The sequence below is a fragment of the Ostrea edulis genome, chromosome 3 (genome assembly GCF_947568905.1).
Source record: "Ostrea edulis chromosome 3, xbOstEdul1.1, whole genome shotgun sequence".
Lineage (NCBI taxonomy): Eukaryota > Metazoa > Mollusca > Bivalvia > Ostreida > Ostreidae > Ostrea > Ostrea edulis.
The window spans coordinates 77,820,144-77,827,711 of NC_079166.1; the positions used below are offsets into that span (position 1 = coordinate 77,820,144).

Here is a 7,568-nt window from a genome sequence, read left to right on the forward strand (position 1 = left end):
AATATTCTAAGTTTCATTTTGATTGCTAGAGGCACTCTACCAAGTTCGCAGTAAACTAAATTATTGAAGGTTTTACTGTTTACACCTAAAAGCATTTTACAAAAGCCTATATGCACTTTTTCAACATCTTGAACTTTGTGAAAACCCCATATTTCTGAACCGTATGATAAAACAGTGTTGGTATAGTTACCAAATTGCACTACCAGCGTGATTGACTCAATCATTTCTTATAGACAATTGATATTTTCCAGATATTCAAAGACTTGAGATGCACGACATACTACTATAAGTTTCTTTTTACCATTCATTTACCTATTAATTTTAACATTCATACTTCATTAAAGTAATTTTTATAATTGTCTGCATTTCAATTGAAACTCTACCAATAGTAAAAGTGATAAGTGAGAGAGTATATTATAAATCAAAGTTGTATATAGTTTATTTTGTACAATAAATTATATAGTATACCTGTGGTATATAAATGTTTTATTAATTAACAGGCATTTACCCATACTACATCTGTACGAGTATAACACCGACCATTTTAGTCAGACTGAACCCTGATCCATAATCAGGTACATTGTGTTGTGTGTTATAAAGTATGTTTATCATATTTCTACTTATCATTACATATTATTGAGTACATTATACGCTATCAAATGTTATAATAGATACCAATTCATTCATGTAAGGGAGATAACTCTTACAGAAGTAATATTCATTTCTATATGTGTATATATTGCATATTTTACACTATTGATTGTCTATATGACTGTCATTGATTTATTATGACAGGGTTTTTTCAAGTTCTTCATTTCAAGGGCCTGGGCCCTTCTATTGGGAAAAATAGCAACATTTGCTAGAAATTGGGGACATTGTTCCATACAAAAAGGTAGGGAGAAAACCATACCAGGGTGCATCAGGGTTTGACTTTCAATTTTGTCAGTTTGGTTTATTTAACAATTTTGAAGCAAAAATTGTAATCTGTGGGCCTGTCAAGAATATACAATAAGGCTAACCTACTTCGATTTGTTTTCATTGTTTGGGAATTTCAAAGTAAAAATGGGGGAAATATCTGCTTTTTAACATTGGGAATGGGGCCTTATTTCGGCCCCCTACAGACCCTAAACAAATCCCTGTATGAAATATTGCTATCACTTATTGTATATTTCAGAGTTCATGTTATGTACAGTACATTAATTAAATCATTTTAAATAAGAGACTCGGACTCGAGAAACAGGACTTGGAGTTCGGTGTTCATTTACTTCTTTGACCCGTTACATATACATGGATGAATGAATGGATGGATGTATGCAGGGACGTACATTTTGCACGTACATATATGTATACAGTAAAACTCTGATATAGCGAATTTCTGGGGACCCTCTATAAAAATTCGCTATAAGCGTAATTCGCTATACGTTTATAGCGAATTCATAATTCAAATATAACGAATTCGTTATAAAACTGATTTGTTCTACATGTATATCAGTTCTCTAAGAAAGCAGCAATCGATATACTTGCGTTTGCATTGTCTTTAAAAGAAATGAAGCCTATACATATATTCGAGAAGAAATATTTTTATACAAGAAATATACACGTTAATTTATCTTGATGGATTATTAAGTCATGCAAGAACATGTCGAGAGAGAAATGTCAACAAAATTTTGCGCAATACATACATGTACAGTCTATTGCAATTGACATTTACTTGTTGCTTTACACAAATAAAGGAGTGTACGATAAAATAAATGCAATCAAACTTCAAATTTAATTAACGAGAATAGTAAACAATACCGACAATATATTTCTTAAACGTATGTGTAAGTATTGTTTTGCGTTAACAACCTTTTTTGAAAAAAATACAAACATAAATTTTGTAATAAGTGTGGATCCTTTATGTCAATGGAAAGCGATTGTTAAAATTACGAAGAGATTAAAATGAAAAAAATAAATTCGTTATAAAAGGTGATTTTTACGTTCATTTTTAATTCAAGGGGAATAGGAATATACTTCGATATATTTGCGTTCGTTATAAACGCAGAATTTTATATAGAATATATATAGAATTTGCCGGGGAAATCGTTTTCACTTGGCTATAGCCGTAATTTTGCTATATCCGTGTTCGCTATATTCGAGTTTTACTGTATATGTATCTATAGATGGAAGTATATTAAATTTTGTACGTGCCAGGCATGGTGGCACATTTCGGAATCACCCATTAAACATTACCGATGTATTTCAGAATAGTGATAATTCTTCTATTGATTGACGAACTTGACTAAATCAAGCCACGATTGTATTTAAACAATTTCAGCATTATGTCCTTAATTGAATAAGGACCCTAGCTTCCTGACACCTTTAAATTTGTTAGTATAAGAGCTATATTATAGCGCATAGTAAGGAGGATTGTATCTTTGTTAGTCAGATAGTAAGCGATTTGAAGACCTGGATAACAAAGATGTAATTAACCATTTTACATTTATCATATCATATGCAATTCCTATTACATGACTGTAATTTAAATACTGAATTTCCCCATCCATGCATGTTGTAAATATCTATATTAATTTTTACAGACACGAATGTTATCAATTTCTATTATGATGCATGTTGTTTAATTTCTCTATACATTTTACGTTGTTAATTTGTATATACATGGCTGTTGTTAATTTGTATATACATGGCTGTTGTTAATTTGTATATACATGGCTGTTGTTAATTTGTATATACATGGCTGTTGTTAATTTGTATATACATGGCTCTTGTTAATTTGTATATACATGTACATGCATGTTGGTAATTTCTATATACATGCATGATTTTAATTTGTATATACATGCATGTTGGTAATTTCTATATTCATGTATATTGTTAATTTCTATATACATGCATGCATGATGTTAATTTGAATATACATGCATGATGTTAATTTGTATATACATGTACATGCATGTTGGTAATTTCTATATACATGTATGTTGTTAATTTCTATATATATAATTATAAATGCATGTTGGTAATTTCTACATAGATACATGTTGGTAATTTCTATATACATGTATGTTGTTAATTTCTATAAAAATAATTATAAATGCATGTTGCTAATTTCTACATAGATACATGTTGTTAATTTCTCTATACATGGTTGTTGTTAATTTTTATATACATGAATGTTGTTAATTTCTATATATATAATTATAAATGCATGTTGCTAATTTCTACATAGATACATGTTGTTAATTTCTCTATACATGGTTGTTGTTAATTTTTATACACATGAATGTTATTAATTGCTATATTCAGTATGTTGTTGATTTCTCTATATATTTATATCGTTAATTTTTTCTATACATGCATGATGTTAATTTGAATATACATGCATGATTTTAATTTGTGAATACATGTACATGCATGTTGGTAATTTCTATATACATGCATGATTTTAATTTGTATATACATGCATGTTGCTAATTTCTATACGCATGTATATTTTTCATTTGTATATACATGCATGTTGCTAATTTCTATATGCATGTATATTTTTAATTTGTATATACATGCATGTTGCTAATTTCTATATGCATGTATATTTTTAATTTGTATATACATGTACAAGCATGTAGTTCAGATAGATCTAATAATAATGAAGGGGTTATTATGAGCAGTTTGAGAAAAGCCATTTGAAACCCATGTCATTTCGTGGCACACCATTCCTTCACTGCTTTTATCACAAGAGAGATGTCAGTTTTATTATCAATTTGTGTAGTAATTCCCCGGCCATGTTGCACACAAATATACTTGGAAATTCATTTTTAAAACACGAACACGAAGTATTCATCTATGGAAATAACATTCTTAATATCTAGAAGATTATTAAAATTCTTCTGATACGTCAAAAGTTGTTAGGTATAATATCTATAATTAGCGATATGTAAATCAGATAAACAAGACAGACAACTCAATTTCGCAGAGATCGTGTGACAAGACTATTTTACCGTATCAAAATGAAATTTTAATATATATATGGGTAAAATATAACTTAATCCATATCAATTAACCATGATTCCGGTGTCAACTGACTCTGTGCAATGTTTCAAAACAAGACACAGAAATTTCTGAAACATCGTGCAGCTTCAATTAAACTTTCAAATGACGTTTTTCAGTGTTGATCTTCCGTACGAAAATTTTAAGTGATGGGGAATTGCATGTACTCGATCAACAGTTAACAAAAACAGGAGCTAAAATATATTCATTTATGAGTAACAAATAACTTAAGGTAAGGTTTGCAACATTTTGACATGTAGCAAACAAAGTCACGTTGCATATCAGTATATTCAGTAGGAATTTATCTTTTGAAAATTGACTTTTTAAAAAAATCACCCGTGTTGTTTTTTGACCAGATGGGCTTAATTTTGGGATGTTTTACATTTACGTGATCTTTGTACAAACGGGAATATTAGTGTTATAAAAACTAATCGAGGCAAATTTATGGGGTAAAAAGCTGGTAGAATTCTTAGAAAGTATTATCTATCAGATTATACTAGTTGGTAGACATTTTTTATTTCAAAACACAAAAAATATTACTTTTTATATCTTTAATAAAATTTAAATTGGTTGCCATGGCAACAAAAAATGCATATTGAGCAGCTTTACAAGGTCTACGTCAGAAAAATTTCACTTTAAACATAATATTTGGACCATAAACATTTAAGAAACCATATAAAATTACTACCCACCGGGCTTTGTTTTCCTGGCAACAGATTAAAAAGAATTATTTCATTCATTGTTACTTTGTTTTATAATTGTACAATTTTTGAAGAGTGCATTGAGCATTTTCATGAACAAATAGAATTCCAAATCACAAAACCTTGACTTGTGAGGATGTGATGTTTAATACCCCGAACCAAGCGAGGGTTCCCTTCTGCCCCTGTCTGAGGTACTAATTTCCCTGCCCTTTTGAAGCTGGGCTTGAAGCTAACTTTTTATGTCACCAGTCCAGCCGGACTGATGGGGTATAATTTTAACCAGTCCGCAGAAAAAATTACCAGTCCAACAGAGTTTTCCAGAAATAATCAAATATATTTTGTTGATATCATTAAAATGAAATTTAACTCATTATGCCTTAGACAATATTGTAACACTTAAATGTGGAATTTATATTTACGAATCAGATTCGTCCGGTTGATTAAACAGATCGAAGCATGCCAAATGTATGAAATTTCATATCCAAAATGATGCTTTAGAAAATTAACCAGTCCCACCAGACTGACTAAAACAAATGTCAGTCAGTCCGCCAGACTTTTAGCCAGTCACAGACTGACGGACATATGATAATTTCGAGCCCTGTGAAGCTGCTGTGGGAATCACTATAATGTGATGTGTTACAGACAGTATAATGTAATGTTCAAGTATATCTGTATTCCTTAAAAGTAACGGAGCCGAGGCCCCAGAGGGCTGAAGCCAACTACCTTTATGGAATGGGAGAGGCACGATGATATTGACCTACTTAATATCCACTCCGGTTTAAATCTAGCTATAATTTAATCACATTAGATATTTTGCTACAAATTATAATATCCTTAACAAATAGCATAAATATATCATATTATGCTAGTATATAGTTCTGTGATATAAAACACTCATTGTTTATTTTTTCCATAAGTTCAGTGGTTAAATGAATTCAGCTTCTGACTTCTGTTCGAACCCTAGCCTGGTGCCCTGGTCCTCATCTGCGGAGTATTATGGGAAGGGCCGGACACCAGTCTAGTTCGAATCCTACTTCAGTCTTTGTCTTTCAGAATTATCATTTCTAGAGGTATATAAGCAATTTCCCTGATGGATTCTAAGAACTACATTAACCTAACGTGTGTTTACGGTGATTATTGACAGTTTGATTAACATTATATGGAACTCTGTGTTTTTGATCATGAACGTATATTTGATAACCCTTATGATAGGTACTAATTGATACTGCCTACACTGTTGTTGTTTATTAGTCATTGTACCATGTAGTTTGGCGTGTTTTCTCTTGTTAAAAGTGTGGGTTATCTGTACATAACCAACAATATTATATGGGGTAACTAGTAGAAAATACAGCTTATAAACAAAGTATACAATGTAATAAATCTATGATTATTTTACGGTCAAGAAAGAATAGACATTGTGCTAAAACAATAGTATTTCTAATTTCAAAGAAATTCTTAATAATTTACCCAACTACTGAGGGGTACTGACTATGAGCTATATTATCCGTGTTCTAGCACAAAATCTATATCCCGTCCTTGTATTTACAGAAATGGTGAATTTTCTTTCTATGTGACCAGTCCAAATGAAACCCTGATTACAAGAGTGGATGTGCTAATCATATTGCAGTGTTAACATCCGAGCATCACGGGGGAGGAGACCCCGCCCTCCTTATAAAACACCTGTATCACAAAACTTTTACAACTGAATGGACTAGCAAAACGAAAGTACTTTTATTATTCTATCAATATATAACATGTAGTGCATTGTATATGGTTACAACAATGAATTGTCGAAATATTTCAAGAACATTTACAATTTATGTGGTCCCTACCTGTAGATGCACTTTGAGAATGAAGTAGATTGGGGTATTTTTGATCTCCATTATCAGAGAGACGCTAGCCACTTCTCGACTTAATATGGCGATATCTGCGGCTTAACCTTCACCTTGGGTTTTTAAATATCTTCTTGGTTAAATCGGGACAGCAATCGGTGTAGTTTTAGGTGGGCGGTAAATCTAGTACTGCCGACTCCCGACTGTCCCGGATTGCGATGTTTTATAGATTATATTAAAACCGGCCAACAGAATAACTTCATATTTCTTGGGAACAATCTTTATGTCCAAATTGATTCATACAATTAAAAAAACAACAATATTAATAGGTAAAGATACTTAAACTGGAGATGCAGCATACTCAAAAGCGGTAAATCTAGTACTGTGTTTTAAATGCCAAAACCGAAAACGGACATTCTTCATTCTATGCATGATTTTACGAAGAGAATGGTGTTTTTTAAACGATATTAAACAAATCTTTGTATCTAACAAGAAGTATTGTTTTCTTTTTCACAGTTATTATACTTATATATACAGGTATTTATGATCAAAGCATGGTACAATCTAAAATAGCGATCACATGTTCAATTAATACTTTTGATATGTGCAATTATCACCTCATCTGCGTCAGTGATATCGACAAGAAAGACAAAATTTAATCAGAATTATTCCAGTGACTGTACATCTTAATGAAAGTGGACAAAAAAACCCCTCTTCTTCTGTGTAAGAACTGCTGTATTGTCAACAAAGTTCCATTAATTCGAGATACCATTAAAATGCAAAGTTTTTTTAATTAATAAAATTTCTCATTATTAGGCATTGTTTTGTCTCTCTAAATTATGGCAGAACTTTTTTGCGAAAATTAAAAACAGAACTTTATTTTGACTTAAGAAATATAACAAATCGGGTAATATGTTAAATGGATTTCTTCATAGACATTCTGTAACACGTGTAATTAAATTCAGAAATTAAAAAAAAATAATAAATA

General features: G+C 31.0%; 1 protein-coding gene and 1 long non-coding RNA gene across 4 annotated transcripts in view; one reads left to right on the forward strand and one right to left on the reverse strand.

Annotated features, from left to right (window-relative positions):
• LOC125676215 (uncharacterized) overlaps positions 1 to 6,726 on the reverse strand; it is a 144,847-nt gene extending 138,121 nt beyond the window's left edge. For all 3 annotated transcript variants that reach the window (XM_056159040.1, XM_056159042.1, XM_056159041.1), the window contains exon 1: positions 6,581 to 6,726. The gene's annotated coding sequence lies outside the window, so the exon portion shown is untranslated. The remainder of the gene's footprint in view (positions 1 to 6,580) is intronic.
• Positions 496 to 6,455, forward strand: LOC130052900 (uncharacterized). The gene is made up of 3 exons (XR_008801271.1): positions 496 to 575; positions 796 to 892; positions 6,297 to 6,455. It is a non-coding gene; the product is annotated as an uncharacterized LOC130052900 (long non-coding RNA).
• Positions 6,727 to 7,568: the final 842 nt, after the last annotated feature.